The following is a 23,098-nucleotide window of genomic DNA, read 5'->3' on the forward strand; positions in this document are numbered from 1 at the left end:
TGCAGCTGTCTGACCTCCAGATTACAACCCTGGTGGGTGAGCCGCCAGGAAACTGCCAGCTCTGCCAGGATCGGAGATATTGGTGGTCTGGCGATTGCGGCGGTCCTAATCTGCCAGGGCAGCACTGCAAGCAGCGCTGCCCTGAGGATTACGACCCCCTTCTCTGCCAACGGTTTCATGACAGTATCACCGCCATGAAAATGCTGGCAGGAAAATTGGTGCGTGGTGCCCCAGGGGGGCCCCTGCACTTCCCATGCACTTGACATGGGAGTACAGGGGCCCCCCTGGCCAACACCTTCGCAATGTTCACTGTCTGCAAAGCGGACAGTGAACATTGCGAGGGTGCTGGTGCACCCTGCGCTCTACAGCATTTCCCCTGGCTTGTTTACGAGCCAGAGACAATGCTGTATGCTGTTTTCCGCTAGGCCAGCGGGTGGAAACTCAGGTTTCTGCCCATCGAGCTAGAGGGAAACTCTTAATGGGCCGGGAGAGAGGTAGCCCTATGGCAGCAATCTCCCTGCTACAAGTTCGGTGGACGGTGTAAACTGTCCGCCAAACTTGTAATGAGCCCCTGAGTTTGCTGCCAAAGGCAGGAAAGCATTTTCAAAATCTGAAAGGTTACAGTTCAATTTCTCTAATGCATTTGGTGGTGAATGTCTTACAAACACCCTCTCCAACCCATTGTTCTATTTACTGCAATCATTATTGATAGTATTCAGAAGATTACTTAAAGAGAATATTATCCCCAAATAATGACAAGCCACTAGGTGATGCCTCTTAAAATTTCCATGCTCTAATAGCAGCCATACCCTCTGAGGCACTGGTGGTGTTTGGGTCATAGATGTATTTCTTTTACTGGCTTAAGAGCATTGGATGTAGATAGTTATGTATTCATTTCTCTTACCATTTTAAGCAAATACGAAATTCTCAACTTTTAGTTCATTAAATGGCTATAATTTTCACATTACATGATTAATATATCCAGAAGATATTTTATTAAAGGTGTTTAAACTTGAATCCTCTTTCATGGCCATTTAGGATATAATTTGAGAATAAGGGCTTAATTATGAGTGCGGCGGCCTAAGAAGCTGTACTCGCAGTGGCAGTCCGACAGCTCCAATTCTGGTTGTCCGATAACCAGATTATGATGCTGCCAGTCAGACTGGCAGGAGACAGCCGCCACTGCCAGGATCATTGATCCTGACGGGCTGGCGGCGGTGCAAGTCATGGTCAAGCACGGCAGTGCTGATGCTGATCACAACTTGCCACCAGCCTTTTCATTGCGGGGTCACTGCCATGAAAAAGCTGGTGGAAAGACATGAAGAAGGCCACAAGGGGTCCCCTGCACTGCCCATGCCATGTCCTGGCCAGTGTGTGGCAACCCTGTCAGCACACCGGGAATACGTACTGTCTGCCATGGCAAGGCTTGCTAGCTGCAAGAGTCACAGTGCTCAAGGTACTGTCCTGCAAGAAGAGGCAAGGACTTATTGTCTCCCAAGTTGGATACCTGGTAGAGAGGACCAAGGGGACCACTCCAGACCACCACCTGTGATGCAGGATCCATGCAGTTCCGGAGGACAGCAGATCCACGTAGCTGATCGTCATTGCAGTTGGTGCCTGCAGATGCAGGGGAGTGACTCCTTCATCCCAAGGGAGATTCCTTCTTACTTCTTTTGTAGGCTGAAGACTCGCTGCCCTCAGAGGTTGCACAGCCGGGGAAATGTTGCAGTTGCCGGAAGGAGCCGGAGAAACAATGTTGCAGAGTGAAGTTGTTGCTGTAGTTGTAGATTGCGGGTTCCTGGATGGTCCAGTTGCATTCCCAGTGGACAGAAGATGAAGTAAACAATGCAGAGGAGTCCTGCTGGAATCTTGCATGTTGAATCTGAGGACCCACTCAAGAGGGAGACCCAAAATAGCCCAGGAAGGGGGATTGGTCACCTAGCAAGGTTACCACCTATCAGGAGGGGACTGTGACATCACCTACCTGACCTGGCCACTCAGATGCTCCCAGGGGCCTATGCCCACCTTGGATTCAAGATGGCAGAATCAAGTGACCACCTGGAGGAGCTCTGGGCATCACCCCTAGGGTGGTGATGAACAGAGGATTGGTCACTCCCCTTTCCTTTGTCCAGTTTCATGCCAGAGCAGGGACCGGGAGTCTCTGGACTGGTGCAAACCAGTTTATGCAAGTAGGGCACCAAATGTGCCCGTCAAAGCATACCAGTGGCTTGGGGAGGCTCCCCCTTCCAAGCCATGTTGTAGTGTGGTTAGTTTTACGTATCCTTTGCGCGTTAGCTTCAGGATTTAGGCCTTTGTGCACTTTGCCCTGGATGTGTTTTATTCATTTGCTTGCAGCTTAGAGCCTCTGTGCACTTTGCTCCAAATGCTGTTTATTAGGCTTCGTACTGTTATTTTTCAAATAGCCAGTTCTACGGTTTTGTTTTTTATTCATATCACACTGTTTAGCCTACTTCAGCACTAGAGTTCTCCATAACACATTTCACTCCGTGCTTCAGTCAAGGATACAGTCTGGTACATTGCCGATAGACGTGGTAGGAGTTTAGACTTGGCATTCCTGCGTAGGGACATTTTGTGATCACGCTGACATGTTAGTTATAAAATCAATTCCTTGTCCCAATACACGCGAGAGGGAGATTCCGACCAGGGAACCACAACTAGACGCTGACTGCCTCGTTGCAGATGCTGAACCAAGATCACAGGCCTTTGCTCAGGTATGAGGGCTGATGTCTCCCCAGTGATACAGAGGGGCAAGCTAGAAGCTTAACATGCTGTGCTCGAAAAAGAACAAGCAGAGGGAGAGTAGAAACTATTAGACACAATGATCGCTTTGTTCTTATGTTTTACTCTCCTGGTGGCTATTTGAATCCTACTGTGTTGTATGGTTCTGGTTATTGCGGCTCACGCCTTATTATCTAAAATACAGTCGTTTTATTAAATCATTATATAAAACTTATACTGTCTTTGTCATTTGTAAATGAGAGAGTTGGTTTGGATCTGAGTGACCACGACTTCCCTGAGAAGTTCCAAAGATGTCATGCGCTCGGCTGCCCAATCATCTCTTCCCCGTGGGAGAAATGAGGCACTGCTAATTAGCCGGAGCAAAAAACGGATTTAGGGTGACAGAGTTCCTTACACGTGGGTCATACTCAGTCCCCCACACCGTTATCGATCCTGCTGCCTAGAAATCCAGTAGTCTCATTTAGTATAATGAGAGCCCACGCGACATGGCGCCGCCATCAATTGGTCTGGCTCTAATATTTAGGTCCGGCTGACTCTCTCGGTCTCATATATATTTTGACTCCTCGGTTCCGTAAGCGGAGACGTCCGTGGGGCTGAGGGTTTCCGCCACCACGTTATAGGTACATCCTGTTACTTAGTGGTTGGTTGTTCAAGCTTGAACTTTGAAAGGAAAAACCCCGTTATTGGTGTGCCTTCTCTACCCAAGTGCTGTTTTTCTCTAGATGGCGAATCCGGTAGTGGTGCAAGTAGCGCTTAATATGTGACACCCGCTCACAGGACATCTGATAGCACATGGACTGACGGTCCAGGGGGGTCCGGTCACTTTTGTGGTGGACGCCCATGCAGCCTATAGAACAGAACTTTTTTATTCTTGGGTCGTCTTTCTAGCAGTTGATGGGGGTACAAACACTTTTCACGAATACACTGTTGCGAATGTCCCTGGACAATACAGGGCTTATGCATACATAGAGATACCTTTATCTTATCAAGAACACCATAATTGGCTTGATGGCACCCTCTCACACACAGTAGCACAAGTTAGGTTAGGTCCACTGAGTAATGATGGTCCTACCTGGCCGTTATTGGCTACATATACACCTCACCCTGCGGCTGCTCAATTGACAGTGGTTGAAGTTCGTTGTTTATATACAGATTTGACGGCTACTTATAGACGATTAGTTCAGTTTGTCATGCAGACACTAAATACAAACGCAGCGCGTGCTGCTCCGGCGCACCCACAAGCGGTGGTTCCGGGTATCAATCCGGCCACTGTACACTCAGTTATGGGTAAAGTACCGGCTAAACGTGAGGAAACTCCATTTTGGCTGGCGCAAAAAATTAATACGCTGGAAGCAGTGTTTCCCCATACGGGACCTCAGGATAAACATAGAATATTGATGTGTTTGCCATATGGGATGGTTCCTCCGGTGGACCTTTGTAATACCTGGGGCACGGTGTTTGCCGCGCTCTACACTACGGCACACGGTACACCGACATTAGCTAATTTACCAGAAGTGCTTAAACAGATTCAAGATGAATATGGGGATGCCCCTGTCTTAGATTTGGGCATGCAGTTAATGGGCAATTTTGCCGCAGTTTCTTCTATTATTTTGAGTAATCTCAAGGGAGAGGCAGTAGCACTAGCAGTGCGAATGCGTCTTCGGGACGTTCCGCAGATTAATCAGGAGCGGGAACTTCCGAGAATAATAGCAGAGACATATTCCAGTATTGGTCGCGATAGCCTAGGGGCTAGACCACAAAAACCCCAATTACATGGTAAAAATAATAAAGACAATGCTAAACAACAGCAACCTGAGGGTACTAAAAAGCGCTGGGAAAAGAAACAGCAAACACCTAAGAAAGATGGGGGACAGTCTCCGCAACCGGAGACCCCGCGGAATAGGTATAATCTCAGGAATAGGGATAATTTGAAGACACCTGATAGATATCAATATACTGATACATGCCAATCTCGTTCCTTTCAGGACTCCTCAGAGAAGAGAAGTGAGAGAGGTGGACGGTCAGAGCGGAGAACGGAGTACGTGAAACCAAGACAGGATTCACAACGCTCAACTGAGGTTTCTATTAAGCAAGAAGAGAAACCGCTGCAACAGAAACAGCAATTTAAAAAGAAGAAAGTGGCAGCAGTCTCAGTTGGACATGCCGCTCAAGAAGAGAGTTCTCTTGACGAACAAGACATGGGCGTTGGCATTGTTAGACAGCGCGGCAGAGGTCACAATAGTTCGCCGGAGTCTTCTAGAGCATCTGGAGGTGAAAGCAACTGAAACAAAATTTTTATTTTTATTTTTATTTTTAAGATTTTTATTGAAACAAGTCGAAACGGCGGATATGCGAGTCTCTGATCCTGATAGAGTATATAAAGTGACTCTGCGATTAGAAGGGGACATTGACCACATTGTACACGCCATCTTTTGGGACCATGTGGTAAAATCATATGATGTTCTGCTGGCCGAACAGGATTGGCCACCTGACTTTGTTCGCGACTGTCCGGTTGGGGAGGAGGTTATTACACCTTCCTTCTCACCACTTGTTCCGAGAGAACTAGCGGAGTCCTATAGTAAAACATGGGCTCTAGCACAGGCTCCCGCCCTATATAGAAATAACGTGGGGTGGGATAGACAATCACCTTATCATGTAATTCCAATAAAGGGCGAACCTCAGCCACAGCTGCAGTATCCTATCAAATTTGAGGCAAGGGCATCGGTTAGGAAAATTCTTACACAATTGGAGTACCAGGGTGTAATTGAGCCCTGTGTCTCGCCGATGAATAATCCCTTATTTCCGGTTGTTAAACCGGACCATTCATATAGGATAGTGGTGGATTACAGACATTTAAATGGTCATACACGCACATATGCAATACAGAATTCACATAGCCAAGCGCTTATGAATAATATAGTGCGTAAGAAATACAAAACAACGTTAGATATCTCGAATGGATTTTTCTGCCAGAATATAGCGCCCGAAAGTCGGGACTATACCAGTTTCAGTGCGTTTGGCTCTCAGAAAAAGTTTTGTCGTTTGCCTCAGGGGTATAAGAATAGCCCAGGACTATTCTCGGCTCGTGTAACTGAAATTCTGCACGAGTTGGACCATGAAGCGTTATCATATGTGGATGACATATATTTGACGGACAATGAGATTCTGCAACATCTAAGGCGTGTATCACGCATTGTTGTGGGGTTTACTGAAATTGGCTATAAATTTAATTTTAAGAAATCGAAGATTGCCTTCCTCAGCATCATTTTCCTGGGATATGAGTTGTCGAGTGAGGGCAAGAGCTTAGCGCCACATTTTTTGGAGAAATGTGCTTTATTGCAGCCTCCTAATACGGTTCGGAAGCTCCAGTCATTGTTGGGGTTTCTGAATTTTGGCAGAACTTACATTCCTGATTATGCTACGCGTATAAAACCTTTATACGAGTTGATTCGTCCGAATTTTTCGAGTAGATTTTGGACGATTGAGCATACACATATACTACGAGATTTGCAAACTGATCTCTAAGCAGTTAAACATTTACACACACGGGACAATAAAACGCATTTAGTCATCAGGGTGATACCTGGGGCTGTTGGGTTTACATATGTCACCTTTAATGAGGGTGAAACAGTCCCGATTGCATACAAGTCCCACTTGTATTCTGCTGCAGAACGATTCGTGCAAACTGAGAAGATACTCACTGCCGTACAGATGGCTGTGATTAAAGAAAGACCGCTTGCCCAGGGTCAACGCATTGTTGTCGTTTCCCCGATTCCGGCCTTAGAGGCTGTTACAAAAGCGAGTGTCCCTAATTCAAAAGCTTTACACCCGCAATGGATACAATGGGCTACGTCTTTGACGGCCACTGATGTAGATTACATATTTGACCCTAAACTGCAGACTCAAGAATTTCTTCAATATGAAATGGAATACCCAGTCCCTGCTGGCACATTGCCTATTGACCAATATCAGGTGGTCATGTATACCGATGGCTCTGCGCAACCAGCGGTTGGGACTAAACAACAGTATTCTGCTGCATGTGCGGTGGTGAGCGGTACAATGGAGGGGGAAGTGTTCTGCCCCCGACATACTTATACTAAAACCTTGGGAGATTGCACGGCACAGCTTGCTGAGCTCAAAGCTCTATTGTTAGCATTGGGGCATGCGGATCCGGCGATTTTAACCTTGCTGGTCTGTGACTCCTACTACTGTGTACAGTCTTTCAATGAATATCTACACTATTGGAAGTTGAATGGGTTCAGAGATTCTAAAGGCAACACCATTAAACACAAATTGTTGTGGGGTAAGGTTGCGGATCTGAAAGAGACGCTTCCTACGGTCCATGTTATACATACACTTGGACACCAGCGCGTTGGAATATACGTTGCTGGGAATACTTTGGCTGATGAAGCCGCGAAATCAGCAGTGGCTGTTGCCACTGTGGCCGCAGTGACTCGTTCGGGTTCCAAACCAGACACAGAGATTTCGGCTGCCGTAAAAGCTACGGCTGATGGCACGCCATTTCCTAAAGGATTTCCTTCTAAATATAGTTACTGCTTGAGTAGTGCGCTTAATGCTGTTGTTAATATTCCAGGCATTGGTGTACGTGAACTACCCAATAAAATTGAGAGACCTCGATTAATTTCTGCAGCACATGAGGGGGGCGGCATCTGCACATGCTGGTGTGGCTGCTACGATTTCACTTTTACAGGCTCGTTACTGGTGGCCTGGTCTCTATAAAGAGACAAAGCAGTATGTCCTTTGTTGTGACATTTGTCAACAAATTAAAGCTTTGTCGGTTAGACGCCCGCAGCAGACGCCCCTTCTGACTTCAAATAAACCTTTACAGTGTGTGTACTTGGATCATTGTGGTCCGCTGACACCAGATAGTGCATACAAATATATTTTGGTTGCTGTAGATTCGTGCTCCAGATTTGTGTGGGTCTGGCCACAGCGCTCGGCTGACGCTCGAACTGTTATTAAAGATTTGCGCATCTTTGTCGATACATTTGCAGTTGCGGCTTTTCATTCGGACCAGGGCCCTGCATTTGCCTCTAAGGCATTCAGGGACACCATGGCTTCGTTGGGGGTCCAACTCCAATTCTCGTCTCCATTTCATCCCGAGGGAAATTCTATCGTGGAGCGTTTAAATCGTGATTTAAAGCAATCCTTAACGGCCAGAGTTATAGGTACGGGTCGTGGTTGGCTAGCCCACCTGTATGGAGTACAGAGAGCACTTAATAACTTGCCTAGAAGGTCACTGGGGGGTCGTACTTCATATGAGTGCTTGTTCGGAACACGAATGTATGTTCCTGATCTGTTGATGTTCCCGATTAGGGCTCATTCCCAGACTTGTGCACTACGGTTGCGTTTGCTTCGTGAGGCAGTTTATGAGATTCCCTTCCTGGAGGAAGATGGTTTTGTCTCATTTATAGGCCCTGCACGGGGTGCCGCCCTGAATGGTTTTGGGGCTTTGGAACACACCTGCTCCATGGTACTTTGTGGCGTGGATTTTCCGATATTGACATATATCGAAGTGGAGGAGCTTCTATTGCTTCTGTTTAACAATTGGATTTTTTCCTCTCCTGCAAAATTTACATTATATTGAATTTGGCTTTATCGTCACATGTTTCCTAAATTTATGACTTTGTTGTCTTTTGACCTTGTCGAAATATGTATATAATTTTAGGTATTGTTTATATCTGGGGCATATTTTTATATTATTGGAACCACTTGCTACCGACAAGGGGAGGGTGTAGTGTGGTTAGTTTTATGTATCCTTTGCGCGTTAGCTTCAGGCTTTAGGCCTTTGTGCACTTTGCCCTGGATGTGTTTTATTCATTTGCTTGCAGCTTAGAGCCTCTGTGCACTTTGCTCTAACTGCTGTTTATTAGGCTTCGTACTGTTATTTTTCAAATAGCCAGTTCTACGGTTTTGTTTTTTATTCATATCACACTGTTTAGCCTACTTCAGCACTAGAGTTCTCCATAACACATTTCACTCCGTGCTTCAGTCAAGGGTACAGTCTGGTACATTGCTGATAGACGTGGTAGGAGTTTAGACTTGGCATTCCTGCGTAGGGACATTTTGTGATCACGCTGACATGTTAGTTATAAAATCACTTCCTTGTCCCAATACACGCGAGAGGGAGATTCCGACCAGGGAACCACAACTAGACGCTGACTGCCTCGTTGCAGATGCTGAACCAAGATCACAGGCCTTTGCTCAGGTATGAGGGCTGATGTCTCCCCAGTGATACAGACAGGCAAGCTAGAAGCTTAACATTCTGCGCTCGAAAAAGAACAAGCAGAGGGAGAGTAGAAACTATTAGACACGATGATCGCTTTGTTCTTATGTTTTACTCTCCTGGTGACTATTTCAATCCTACTGTGTTGTATGGTTCTGGTTATTGCGGCTCACGCCTTATTATCTAAAATACAGTCGTTTTATTAAATCATTATATAAAACGTATACTTTCTTTGTCATTTGTATATGAGATCATATTGTAAATGAGAGAGTTGGTTTGGATCTGAGTGACCACGACTTCCCTGAGAAGTTCCAAAGATGTCATGTGCTCGGCTGCCCAATCATTTCTTCCCCGTGGGAGAAATGAGGCACTGCTAGTTAGCCGGAGCAAAAACCGGATTTAGGGTGACAGAGTTCCTTACACGTGGGTCAGACTCAGTCCCCATACCGTTATTGATCCTGCTGCCTAGAAATCCAGTAGTCTGATTTAGTATAATGAGAGCCCACGCGACAATGTAACACCTATTTCCAAGGGAGAGGGTGTTATCTCCCTCTCCCATTGGAAATCCTTTGTTCTGCCTTCCTCTGCCTAAGCTGGTCAAGCAGCAGGATGGCAGAAACCTGACTGAAAAGTGGCAGCAGCGCAGGATACCCGGAAAACTCCAGAAGACTCGTAGGAGCAATGCTCTAAGGAGCCCCCAGAGTGCATGGAATCATACAGCCAATACTGGCAACAGTATTGGGGTATGATTCTGACATGTTTGATACCAAACACGGCCAATTTCGGAGTTTCCATTATGTAGCTGGACACAGTGACCTGTCTCCAGTACACAGGTAAAATGGCTTTTCCGTACTTACGAAGTCTAGTGCAATAGAGCTGGAGTTTGTAGGGGCACCTTTACTCCTGCACTGGTGCCCTCACACAAAGGTACCTGCACCCTGACCTCTGCGCTAGGAGGGCCTACCAAAGGGGTAACTTACAGTGACCAGGTGCAGTGAAAGGGTGCATGCACCTTTTCACGCAGGCTGAAATGGCAGGCCTGCAGACACGTTTTGCATGGGCTCACATGGGTGGCGCACTACATGCTGCAGCCAAAGGGGAACACCTGGTGCACCAATGCCTTTGGTACCTAAGGACCATATACTAGGGACTTATGTGGGGACACCAGAATGCCAATTTTGGCGTGTGCAAAGTCCTAGGCAACCAAATTTAGAGGGAGAGAGCACAATCACTAGGGAACTGTTAGCAGGATCCCAGTAAAAACAAAGCATACTGACAGCAGGCAAAAAGTGGGGGGAATCATGCCAAAAAGAAGGTACTTCCCTACATAGTCAATAAAAGATTTCAGTACCCACAAATCCCCATTATTATTTTCAGTTCAGCTTCCCTAGAGCAATTGATATGGTGCTTCTGATTATTTCTGTGGAAAGTGAAATGTATAAAATTGCATTAGGCACCATGAAGATATAAATAACTGATATGTTAACACCATTGTTATGGCTTTACCTTAAAGAGTCACTTTGTGGTGACTGGCTCGAGATTCAATGGCATCCCCAACCTTGGATGGCATTTTAAGTATATTGGAATATCTCATGCTTCTTTAGAATGTTTCTGTAATATCCACTCTAAGTAAGTAAGTAAATATTTATTGATTGATTATTTAAAATCATTTCAATATATACTAAAATTCATTTAAAGACATTAAAATGTATGACAATTACCACATAAATCACAGCACTTCATGATTAAAGCATATTAAAAGAGCAAATGTGCCTTATTAAAACCATGACTGACTGTCTTTAGGCCATATTCAGCAAGTTGTCAGCCAAAGACAAAAACTTCACCAAAAGGCACATTGCCAAGATTGACCTGCCGGACAGACACAAATTTACAGCTTCCTTTAATGTTCTCACTTCTTCAGCTAGAAGCAACGGTTTCAGCAGATATTGTCTTGCCTGCAATAATTCTGCACAAGTACAAATTATGTGTAGCAATGTTTCTCTTTTGTAGCCGCAAGGTCTGCAGCACATTGCTGTCCACTGCTGAGTTCACCTTGGTAGACCAGCCCTGGTAATGTACCGGTCTCAGCTGTAAAAACTTACTCTTTATGCAAGTCAAGAAGTGATCTCTCACAGAGGACAGAAGCTCAAGCTTTTCATAACTGTTGACAGCAGACCAACCATTACTTTTCCTTAGCAGTGCCTGTTTATACATCTCAATTGATAACTGCTTTACCGATCGGTTTATGAGGATTCGTAGACTTGTTCTGTTGATTGTTTCAGAATCTGAAACCTGGAAATCAAAGGTGCAATAGCCACTCAGAGAAGTAAGCTCTGCAAGCAATCGCATACTGAGAATAATGCAGACAAAAAAACATGTGAAGACATTTTTAAAAAGGCAGCCTGTCTTACCAACGTTTGATTTTGTAGTCTAAACTCAAGGTGGATTTCTGCATGACCTACGTCCTTTGGCACATTAAAAACCGATTTATAGGTCGTTATTTGTGGCTTATTCAACAATGTCTTGGCCGTGAAAAATGACTCATTCATAGGCCAACGCAGGAATCAATTTTGCCTCTATAACTTTAACCAAATGCACATAATTTGAGCATACTAACGTGCTCATCTACTGGTATTTCAGAATAGTGTTATTACTCATAAAATCATGGGTTAGTGTCTTGTTTGGAAATGGGACAGTGTAACAAGAATTTGCAAGAATGCCTTACAACTGCTTAAAGAATTCACTGTGAGTTGCTGGCTTTACTTTTTCTTCACGTTTATAAAACCTGTTGGGAGTGCGGTTTCTCATGAGGACAACTTCGTTTTTGATAATTAACCGGCCTGTACAGCCGGGAAAGCAGCACCACTGCACATCGAAGCAGGTCTGTGTGACTAAAAATGGATTGTCACATAAGAGCAATCAGATTGGGATATTCACCGCAAATCTGACAATTTTACTTTGGATTCGCTTACACAGGTTTTGCACATTATCTAATTATTTTGTTTGGCTCCAGCAACCCACTTGGGGCAGAATGAAAAAATTACAGGACTACCACAACCAGCATACACTGTTACTCAATTGAGAGGCCTGTGGAGGCGGACTGGTATTTAAAGAGACTAATCAGATGCCTGTAATTAGACAAACTGAAGCCATGCCACTCTTTTCACTAAGATAGAAAATGCCTGGAACACTTCCAGCACTGGCTGCACCTACGAGGGTGAAACACTTTTATATTTTTCTCTGCTGATGAAGGGATTGACCCAGAAACACGTGTCCAGAGAGGATTTTATAATCTAAGGCCTGGAATAATGAAACTGCTTAAAGAATTCACTGTGCGTTGCTGGCTTTGCTTTTTCTTTCCGTTTATGTAACCTGTTGGGAGTGCGCTTTCACATGAGGACAACTTCGTTTTTGATACATATATATATTAAGGACACACTAAAAGAAATCTGGAGATTATATATACAATGCATTGAAGATTATTCCCTCGTTAAGAAAACGCACATGGCAACCAATACACAAGGAATAGTACCACCTCCTACTTTCCTCATTCAATCTGGCAACCCACCTATTCCATGGGAAGAATGGATAGATATATTTGAAAATTATTTGGTAGCACTAGATGGTCAGGATTTGTGGTCAGCAAGGAAAAAAGCCATCCTCCTCAGCACATTGGGCCAGGAAAGACAGCGTATATTTAAATATTTATCTCCAATATTAGAGCAGGATGTGCAATAGGCAGCGGATATATACAAGGAAGCAAGGAAAAGACTGGAAAAAAGGTTCTCGAAGGAAGTTAACATTGTGATGACAAGACACAAGTTCTATACCCAACCACAAAGATTGGAAGAACGCATCAATGAGTTTGTTACAAGGTTGAGAGAATTGTCTACCAAATGCCAATCTGGTGTGATGACAGTAGAGTTGATACATGACCAATTGATAGTACAGTGTTGCAGCAAAAACATGCAGGAGAAGTTACGGGCTGCAAAAAATCCAACATTAAAAGATGCCATCGAAATAGCAAAAATAGTGCAACAATCCGAGAACTGCATGAAGGAAATGGGAAAAAAGGACAAAACAAATAGTGATGAAATTTATATAAACTGTATTGGCAAAGAGGGTAATGATGTATTAGTGAGCACTAAAGGTGCATGTACACCTAAAAAAAGTAACAAAAGTGTGTACAACAACGCTAACAAACCTTCTAGTAAGATGTGTACCAGATGTGGGAGCAAATTTCACAATGCAGAGTCGAAGGCATGTTTTGCTTTGGGTAAAGAATGTTTGAAGTGTGGAAAAAATGTTTGCTCGCATGTGTAAGACCAGCACTAAATTTAGGGTGGGGGTCATCCATGAAGAATGTATGGCGTTGAAGAAGAGGCAGACAGGGTTCTGTCAGTAGAGAACAATTCAGAAGGGAACAATAATGTAGTCAGGCCGCCTAGACCAATGGCGAACTTTACAGTGCGTGGAAGGAGCGTTCAATTAATGAATGATAGACTCTGGATCATTGTATGCAATTACACCCCAGAACTTGTTTGTGAAAGAATGGCTTAAGGTACACCTTTTACCCAAAGATATCAATCCAGGTGGATATCAAGGTGAGAAAATAGATATAGTAGGGTACATGTTGGCAAAAATTGAATTTGGAGGAAGACAGGTTGAGGGGAAGGTTTATGTAGCCACCAATGGTCCACCAATTTTGGGATGGCATCATCAATATGACTTACACATTAAGATAGATCCAAGAGCACATAACAGGGTTGTGGTATTGGAAGACATCACCCTGGAAGAAATTTTAGACGAGAATAAAGAAGTTTTTACTGACAAGTTAGGGGAGCTTAAAGGGTATGTACACAAAATCGTAGTGAGAAGATCAAGAAAGCAGGGCTTACGTTAAAGAGAGAAAAGTGTACATTCTTGGTTAAAGAAATCGAGTACTTGGATTACACTCGATAGGAACAAGGAGTCAAACTGAAAAGGAGTCTACTGGAAGCAATTGGGAAGGTTCCTTCTCCCCAAGACAAGGACCAATTGAGATTTTTGGGACTTATCAAATATTATTCAAAGTTCATAAAGAACTTTGCGGATAAAACTGAAAGCATAAGGAAGCTTTTGCGCAAAGGTCAAAAGCTCCAATGGGAAGAAGAACAGAAGATTGTGTTCCAAAACATAAAAACAGAGATGTGTGAAGCAAAAATACCAGTGCCGATCAATGTTAATGCAAGAACCATTATTACAGTTGATGCAAGTATGATTGGTTTGGGGGCAAATTCATGACAAGAAGGAAGAGACAGTTGCATTTGCCTCACGATCACTGACTAAGTCGGAACAAAATTACTCGGTAATCGAGAGAGAGACACTTGCTGCCTCATACGGCATCGAATACTTCACAACTTACATTTGGGGACGAAAGATAATACTTCGTATGGATCATAAGCCACGGTTGAGGGTGTTATCACCAGGAGCTGCCAGCAAGGTTTCAGCACGATTAGCCAGGTTGGCAGTGAGGTTGCAGGAACACCAATTCATGATTGAATACATTCCGGGATACCGTTACATCCAAGCAGATTGTTTATCTCGCTTGCCCCTGGATTGGCAGGAAGTAGATAAACAACGAGTATGAATATGAAAAAGAAGGAGCAGTAGCCAGTGTTGATGATGTAATAGAAGGTAAGGCATAGTGTCACATGAAGAATGGTGTAAAGGAATGGATAATGATAACACAATGAAGGGAGTAATTTAAATGATCAGAGAAAGAGGGAGGAGAGAAAGTACACTGAGGGGGTCATTCTGACTCCCGCCGGCCGCGGTAACCGCAGGGCCGGCGGGAGCCGCCAGAATACCGCTACGCGGTCAGAAGACCGCCGCGGTTATTCTGGGTTTCCCGCTGGGCTGGCGGGCGACCGCCAGAAGGCCGCCCGCCAGCCCAGCGGGAAACACCCTTCCATGAGGGTGCCGGCTCCGAATGGAGCCGGCGGAGTGGAAGGGGTGCGACGGGTGCAGTTGCACCCGTCGCGATTTTCAGTGTCTGCATGGCAGACACTGAAAATCTTTGTGGGGCCCTGTTAGGGGGGCCCCTGCAGTGCCCATGCCCCACGACACCCCATACCGCCATCCTGTTCCTGGCGGCCGAAAACCGCCAGGAACAGGATGGCGGTCGGAATCCCCATGGCGGCGCAGCAAGCTGCGCCGCCATGGAAGATTCCCCAGGGCAGCGGAAAACCGGCGGTACACCGCCGGTTTTCCGTTTCTGACCGCGGCTGTACCGCCGCGGTCAGAATGCCCATGGGAGCACCGCCAGCCTGTTGGCGGTGCTCCCGCGGTCCCCAACCCTGGCGGTGTCGGACCGCCAGGGTTGGAATGACCGCCTGAGTGTTCAGGTTGACCATTTTAAAAAGTTTTGGAGGAATTGTCTTTGATTTAAAAAGATGTTGTGGTAAGGAGTGATAGATTTGTTCCTCCAGAGAGTGTAAGACACAAATTATTCAAATTGGCACAAGAGGGACATTTGGGTCAAACGCTAACCAAGAGAAGACTGAAGGAGACTTTTTGGTGGCCAGGGGTCAATAGTGATGTGGACAACTGGGTTAAAAGGTGTGTAGATTGTAAGTAAAGTGAAAAGAAAAGTTGAAAGTGGGAAAACAAAACATAGTGGGAATAATACCAGATCCTGGAAAGGCGTGGCATACTAAATGCATGGATTTCATTGGGCCATTAAGTGGAGTTGCATATGACCTGAGGTATGCATTAGTAATGGTGGATGTCCATTCGAAATGGTTGGTGGTAAAGTTCCTGAGGGATGTCACCACTAGTAGCACCATTTGATCAATGAAAGAAATATTTAATGAGGAGGGATGTCCAGTAAAATTAATCACGGATAATGGGACACAATTGGTGTCCAGTGAGATGGAAACATTTCTTAACCAGTGTGGGATTTATCATTCTCGTACCGCCCTATACAATCCACAGGCTAATTGTATTGTTGATAGGTGCAATTGAATGGTGAAGGGAGTTATCCTAATGGCGTTAAGCGGTAGGAAGAATATACACACTATGGTGAATGAATTAGTATGGGCTTATCATTCTACTAAGAATAGTGTGAAGGGCAAGGTACCGTTTGAGGAAATGAGGGGTAGGAGGTCGGACACAAAAATTAACCCACCTTGGATGTCTGCATTGTTAGAAGGATGGAGTGTAGTTAAAAGAAGAGTAGGAACATCTCTTTTAAATTTGGAGAAGAACATAAAAAAGGAGATTTGGTGAAAATAACATGAGGATGTGTAGGAAGGGGTCTTACAAAATTCCGGGGGCCATACGAAGTTAAAGATGTGCAGGAGTTCGGTGAGTACAGCCAGAAGAAAAAGGAATACTGGCTGCCATCAGTGAAGAGGCCACAGCCTGAAATGATCTCTGTAGGGCCGCCAAGCCACCGTGAATGCCCTCCAGGAAAGCATTACATTGCTGCATCTGGGATGCCAACCCCTGGATGGCATTGACTATAGTTGACTGCCCTACAGAAATGGATCTCAGGACGTCAATAGCCTCCTCACTAAGGGCAGCAGGGCTGACTGGGCAGGGCCTGAGGTGCATGGGGCGAAGGAGATGCCCACCCTCCTGTGTGAGTGGGCATGGGCAACTCAGTGGGGGGTTACTGGGAGGGAGGTGCTGGTAGGGGGTGGCAGTAAAACCTGTAGCTGGCGTGGTCCCAGAGGGGTCAGCCACCACCAGGGAGATCCCGTCGGAGGAGGAATCAGAGTTAGTTGAATCGGCTCCTGTCCCCTGTGGTGCTCCCTTTGCCCTCTGTCCCACTGGTCCCCTCGGCGTTGGTGGACTCTGCCTCCTGGCTCCCATGGGCTGCGGCCCCCTGTCACTAGCCGGTGCCCCAGTTCCTTCGCCAGATGATGCTAATGCACACATGGATAGGATGTCAAAAGGACAAGGGGGGAGAAAGAAAGGGAGCACAGGATCAATCACAGCACCAACAGCACAGATGGCATACACATAACTGTCACACACTGAGACTAATGCAGTATGGACCACACTGGCATACCACTGGCTAAGTACCACAGTAGGTAGGAACCAAACACTGCCATCTGCACACCAAATGGGACCAACTAAGCCCTGTCTGGCATGCAAAGCAAAGCCAGCTACCTAGCTATCAAAAACATGCATTTCACCCATTAAACCTAAGCTAGACCATGCTGCAATGTCTAAGCTGGCATACTGGGACATCCACTGACTAGAACCTGCACCGAAATTGCATGCCAGGCAACATAGTTGGTTGTCACACACACTGTACTCACCACCTTGTGGCTGCTGTGCTGCCCTCAAGCGCCCATCCAGCTCTAGGTAGGCCACCGCCAGTATGTGGGCCATCAGGAAGGTCAGGTTCCAATAGGCACTCCTGCCTCTTGGGGAGGCCGTCCCCAGCTGGGCCTCCGCTGTCTTCCGGGCCCAGCGTCTCAGGTCCTCCCACTGTTTCCTGCAGTGGGTGCTCTGCTGGGTATGGACCCCCAGGGTCCGGACATCCTTGGCGATGGCATGTCACAACCCCTTCTTCTGATGGGCTGCAGAGGAAACAGAGACAGAATGACACCATTAACCAGACAATCCAACCTATCAAACAAATGGCTCACATTCTGCATTTGCCCCTCATCGTGCACATACATGACCTCTACCACTGCACAGACACTGCCACAAGCCATACCCCCCTAAATGACACACTGCCAGCACACACACATCTCCATACAGCCATGTTGGATGCAACGTACCCATGGTGTACTCACCTGTTGGTCTGGAGGCCCATACAACTGCCCATACAGGGGTAGGGCCCCCACCCACGAGCCTCTCCAACTCATCCGACATAAAGGCTGGGGCCCTTTCCTCTGTTGCACGAGCCACAGCAGGTTTCAGACACAGGTCACAGCAGCACACGCAGTGGAGAAAATGTCGGTCACGGCCGCGGCGGTGAACATTGTCACCGCGGGCGTTGATCATCATTGGGTCCTATACTCCATAGAGGCCCATGTTAGGCAATGAGGAATTGCATGGCAGTGCAGACTGCTCCCGCCTTGACGCCTAACGCCGGCGGAGTGAGCTCACTTCCACCTGTCCCTGCATACAGGACAGGCGGTTGCCATTTTCTACTGCTAGTACACATGTACTGATTTAAAAGTGTGTCATTGTTGTTGACTGAACACATCTAAACAATTCCAGTGTCCAACATACAAACATGCTCTGTGTACACTGATGTAGTGTTTCCATGGTTCCTGTTGTCACTCCCTTCTTACTTTTGGACCCCTTAGTACCAACCACTGCAGAGGAATAGGAGGAGGAGGCAAGCACCCGTGTACAGACCCCTTGTGGACTTGGCTACACTAGAGGACACATCATACTCACCTATCGTCTGGACAAGGCCACAATCACAGAGCTGTGCGCACAATTGGAGCCTGATCTGCTATCCGTTGCACCAAAGTAATTCCCCCTCTTGTGCAGGTACGATCAGTGCTCGATTTCCAGGCAACTGGCTCTTTCCAGGTGACAGCGGGCTTGGCTGCAGGAATGTCACAGCCAATGTTCTCAATTGTGCTAGCAAGGGTTTTGGCTGCCTTGCTCAAACACATGTGCAGCCACATCGCATTTCCCCAGGTAGATGAATTGCCCACTGTGAAGGCTGGATTCTATGCAATGGGACACATACCACATGTGATTGGGGCCACTGACGGGACCCATACTGCCTTAGCCACATCTCCCCCACCCCCGGCCAATGAACAGGTGTACAGGAATAGAAAGAGTTTTCACTTACTCAATTTCCAGATGGTGTGCCTTGCTGACCAGTACATCTCCCATGCCACTGCCAAGTATTCTGGGTCGGTGCATGATGCCTTTGTCCCACAGCTGATGACACAACTACAGAGGTACAGAGTGTGGCTTATAGGTGAGCCTGAGTCCCCACCCATTGTATGTAAGTGTATGCCTTCAGGTGTCATACCCCATGCCATTGTGCAAGGCAAATGTGTGTCCCTCACTTCTTCGAGGTGACTCCGGCTACCCAAACCTGTCCTGGCTCTTGACCCCTGTAAGGAATCCTAGAACAGGGGCTGAGAATAGGTACAGTGATGCTCATGGGAGTGCCAGGAGGATTGTTGAAAGGACCTTCGGTCTCCTGAAGGCCAGGTTCAGGTGCCTCCATCTGACAGGTGGATCCCTATGCTACTCCCCTGAGAAGGTCTGCAAGATTGTTGTTGTGTGCTGCATGTTGCACAATTTGGCCCTATACACCATGTGCCCTATCTGCAGGAGAAGGGTTGGTGACAATGCACCTGTGACAGCAGTGGACACTACGGACAGTGAGGAGGAGGAAGAGGAAGAAGAGGAGGATGTGGACAGTGGGACACAAATAATACTGCAATACTTCCACTGCCACTCAGGTAAGACTGTTAAACTATAAATTACACCTTTATGTTTAGTGCTTTGTGGCTGTAACATAATGCCAGTCCCTAGCTTTGCATCCCACCTAACTGTCACCTATGCCTTCCCTTATTGCAGGTGTTGGTGTGGTTTCAACAGTGTAATGCTGTGATGTGTACAGACTGCTGAGACACATATGTAGTATGGATCAACATATCACTGCACATTTGCTCAGGATCATGCAGTACAATACAGTAAATACATTGTACATTTCCTTCACATAAAACACTCTTGCTCAAGTTGTGTCCAAGGATGTTTATTTGAAAAATTGGTAAAATATGCAAAGTGCAATGGAGTGGGGTGATGGTCGGGAATAGTCCAGTGTAGTGGGCCAGTCTGTTTGTAGTACAGGTCCAGTGTCCAAGGGGCCTTAGGAAGGGGAGCAATGGAAGTTCAAAGTGGATAAGGTGACACATTGCAGACAAGGGGTACAATCAGGAGGGGCTCATTTCCCGGCGGTGGTCTTGGCAACTGTCTCGGGTGTCTGTCTGGGTCGCAGGGAACGTTCGCAGGGTGGTTCACCTTTTGCAGGGGGGGGAGTGCTGGTGGCCTGTGGGTCCTGGGGCAGGGCCTCCTGACCACTAGCTGCAGTAGATGTAGGTGGAGTGGCTAGTGGAAGTGGCCCGCTGGTGTGCTCTGTCCTCCAGCATGGTTTTGGCCATGTCAGACAGCACCTCTACAATGGAGGCCATGTTGGCAGTTATGCCCTGCAACTGCTGCATGACCTCCTGGTCAGATACTGGTTCTCCTGCATGATGGTGATCACCTGACCCATCCTGTTCTGCGATTGTTGGTTTGCCCCCAGGACATTTGTAAGTGCCTCCTGGACAGTCGGTTCCTGGGGCCTGTCCTCCCCCTGGTGCACAGTGTCCTCCAAGTGTCCCTGGCCCTCTGTACCTGGGTCCCCTGAATGGTGTGCCCACTCCCACTGACACCAGGACCCTCATTGTCTTGCCTGTGTGGTATGGACTCGGGTCCCTGTACAAGTGGGCACTCTACTGATTGACGTGTCCTGGGGACAGAGGTGTGGGGGCGTTGGCTGGCTGCTGTGGAGTTAGATTCAGAGGCAGGGGCCTGCGGTGGACTGGGTGTGTGATGGGGTAGCCGACTGACCAGTGGTACCAGATGGGCCAGGCAGTTCATCCAGATCCAGAGCTCCTGAGTTGCTGTCATCACTGGGGGCATCTTCAGGTGGGGGACTTAGTAGCCGTGGCACCTCCTTGCCACTGACATTGGCTGGGGCACCTGTGGGGATGTAAGTGATGTGTTATGGTACATATCAGTGACATATTTAGCATTACTAGCTTTCCGTATGTGATTGCTGTTGTCCTCCCAACTTTGGTTGTGTATGGTGATGGATTGTGGGATTGTTAGTTCTCTATGCTGTGCATGCTTTGGTGGTGGGTGTGCATGCTGTGTTGGTAGGAATGTGCATGCAGTGGGTATGCCATGCAGGGCTTGGCATTTAGGTTTGTTATTTGGGGGGGTGCACTGTGTGGGATGGAGTGGGAGAATGGGAGTCAGGGTGAGGAGCCGAGATGGCATGCAGGCATGAGGGGGTGATAGGTAGTAAATGTTGACTCACCAGTGTCTAGTCCTCCGGTAACTCCAGTGACTCCCTCAGGATTGCCAAGACTTGCTCCTTCCATACTGTCAGCTGTGGAGGAGGTGGGATCCATCGCCAGTCCTCTCAGTGGCGAGTTGGTGCCTTGCTGCAATGAAACACACCTTCCCCCGTTGGTTGTTTACCTCTTCCTTATGTCATCCCTTGTGCGTAGATGTAGTCCCACGGCGTTCACCCTCTCCATAATCCTCCGCCATAGCTCCATCTTCCTGGCAATGGATATCTGCTGGACCTGTGCTCCAAACAGCAGTGTCTCTACCCTCACTATTTCCTCCACCATGACCCGCAAATCCTCATCGGTGAACCGGGGGTGCCTTTGTGGGGATATGGGTGGCGTGTGGTGTGTGTATGTTGTACAGAGTGTTATGTGTGAAGTGGTGGGGTGTGTGGTGCTTGATGGATGAATAGGTAGTTGAGATATGTGTGTGCAGTTCTCTTTGGGTTTGGCAAACCAAAGTGTAACCGTCTTCTTGTGTTTGCAAAGGATTGTGGGTGATGTGGGGGTGTGTTTTATAGTGCTGTTGGTGGGTGTGTGGGGTGTGTGTATTGGAATCAGGTGTGTATTTTTTTTGTTCTGGTCAATGTTGTCATGTTTTGTAGTTGGATGGCCATATCCGCCTTGGCGGTGTGCACCGCCAGTGGTTTACCGCTGTTGAATGTCCGCTGTGGTGTTTGGGGGGTCATTATTTGGAGGGCGTAGTATTGGTGGCATAACGGTCTGGGTGGTAGTAAAGACAGTTAATCACGTTAAGTGGGTCTGGCGGATTTGTGGTTGTGGCTGTTTTCTGTTGGTTTTGTATGTATGTGTCATAATCTGGCAGAAGGATGTCCGCCTCTGCTGCGGTATGCTGGCGGCAGTCAGCGCGGCAGTATTCGGTATATACCGCCATGGTCATAATGAGGGCCTATATTTCATTTTGATATAGTATATACAAAGCCAGCTTCCTACAATGTTGCATTGTTAAATCCTCTAGTATGTCAGTAGAGCTGTAAAATTGAATTAATTAGTTACAGAATTAATCAAGAGCTGGAGAGGGGCACAAGTCTTGCTCTATGGGGGTATGAAACCTTGATGTATACTGAACAGAATTAGCGTTTCATGAAAATTAGCATCTAGTTAAATACAAAGGGTATGTTTATGTCTTCCTTTACAGGTAACTTTTACATTAAGAACCAGAGAAGCATAGCAGCGATGAATTCCCCGCGAGGCAGTCTCTATTATTTTTGTCCACTTCCTCTTTTCTGCTCTTATCTCAAACTGACTGTAATATGGGGTTGGGGTGAACATTGGTGAAGGGTTGTTGGGTCTAGCTTCTGCTCTTGAGGAACCCAGCTGTTCAGTACTGACACTCCTGACACTGGGGGTTGCCAGATCGCCAAGCACTAGTAAGGGCACAAATCCCTCTCCTAGTAAGCGACCCCCAACCAGCCGCTATCTCTTACGCAACAATGTACTGGAAACAGTAACATACATCCTGGCTAATCGCTGGGTTCTGCTGCAACATCTGGCTCCAGGGAAATATGTTGTTCAGCTGTCCGTTCCATATTCTTTCTTAATTGCTGTAAAGCTTTAGGGTCAGAGAACAAATGTCGCTTCCCGTCCGCCATCACTCTAAGTCTAGCAGGGTAGAGCATGCTATCTTCTAGTTTTAGTTCCCTCAATTTCCTCTTACTTGGGGCGAACTGCCGTCACGCATATTGCACCTGCTGGGTGAAGTCTGGGTGTATGGATAGCTCTGCTTCACCGTGGGTCTAGAGTTCCCGCACCCTACGAAGCACAGCACCTCTATCCCTATTGTTCAGCAGTGCGCTGTTATAGGGTGGGGCATTGCCCCCGGCACTAGGCTCGCTGCCAAGGAGCGATGCGCCCTCTCCACCATGAACATCTCAGAGAAAGTTTTGCAGTCCATGAGGTCAATGAGGAGCTGCTCTACAAACCTCTCCATATTGTTTATGTTGGTGCTCTCTGCCACCCCCATGATGCGCAAATT

This window comes from Pleurodeles waltl, chromosome 2_2, assembly GCF_031143425.1.
Source record: "Pleurodeles waltl isolate 20211129_DDA chromosome 2_2, aPleWal1.hap1.20221129, whole genome shotgun sequence".
NCBI classification, from domain to species: Eukaryota; Metazoa; Chordata; class Amphibia; order Caudata; family Salamandridae; genus Pleurodeles; species Pleurodeles waltl.